This window comes from Dipteris shenzhenensis, chromosome 1 (assembly GCF_047967505.1).
Source record: "Dipteris shenzhenensis isolate YYH24624 ecotype China chromosome 1, Dip_SZ_1.0, whole genome shotgun sequence".
Lineage (NCBI taxonomy): Eukaryota > Viridiplantae > Streptophyta > Polypodiopsida > Gleicheniales > Dipteridaceae > Dipteris > Dipteris shenzhenensis.
The window spans coordinates 14,258,812-14,259,916 of record NC_141596.1 but is presented as its reverse complement, the minus strand read 5'-3'; positions in this window follow the sequence as shown (position 1 = coordinate 14,259,916).

The following is a 1,105-nucleotide window of genomic DNA, read 5'->3' as shown; positions in this document are numbered from 1 at the left end:
TCAAAAGGCATGTCAATTTATTGCATCATCTTCAAGGCAATTGGCAGTAAAACAAGAACTTGGCAAGACAAAAGTTGAATCCACATTGGGAGCCACACAAGAACCTTCCTTATTGAGAAAAGTGGCATATATCATTAGGGTAGCTATGCAAGAATTGGCCACACAAGTAATGCCCATCACAACGGAAGTCCCACAAGAACCTTCCAATGTGAACAATGAATTATCTTCATCCTTGACAACTTTCTCAGCTGAAACTTGGGCTCAACAAAAGCAAAAGATTTTTGAGACATTGTGATCCTACTCACATTTGATACATAGAACATATATCACTTTATTACGATGAGTATCATAGAAGTGGTACATGTGGGAGATCACAATCTTCAATGGTGCAACATTGAAAACAAGAAGAAACATGTTAATAATAGATCCACAAGAACCTGCTCCTAAAAATAGAGTATCTCCATAAGAACCTACTGTGTTGCAATCAAGGATCTCAACAAAGAACTTCAAGCAACATTCTTGCCAATGGGATGACAATTGCTCGCCAACAAAGATCTTCAGTGATGTCTTAGAGACTCTCCTTCGAAGTGATTATCAGACTTACATAAGGTCCCGAATAGCTATATAATTCATATTCCTTCGGTGGTCTACAAAATGATGTTCTTGCTAGGTCTGGTTCACAATTGGTCATTGACATATGTCATTGCACTCCCCTTCTGATGTACTCATAGGTACTTAGGCCATTTAGGTGAATAGGAACTAAGTTCCAAGTGCTAGGTCTAGGTGTGTCCATAAAGAGAAATAAAGTTATAACATGTGCAAGTCCTACCTCTCTGCTCACATGTGGAAGTCCTAGGTGAAAATAGGACTAGGTGAAATAGGTGGTCAGTTTCAGGTCCTCAGCGTAGCACACTTAGCAAATCACAACTATGTTAGCCAGCCCAAGGGCTCCTTGGACGAGAGGATAAGCTACAAACACTACGGAAAGTCAATACACCAATCAATATCAACAACAAATCCCATCAGCATAGCCAAACTAGAACAGGGTACTGACTTATGCCTAAGTCATCAGGGTCTTGAATTTGAGTTCACACATGGAATGACA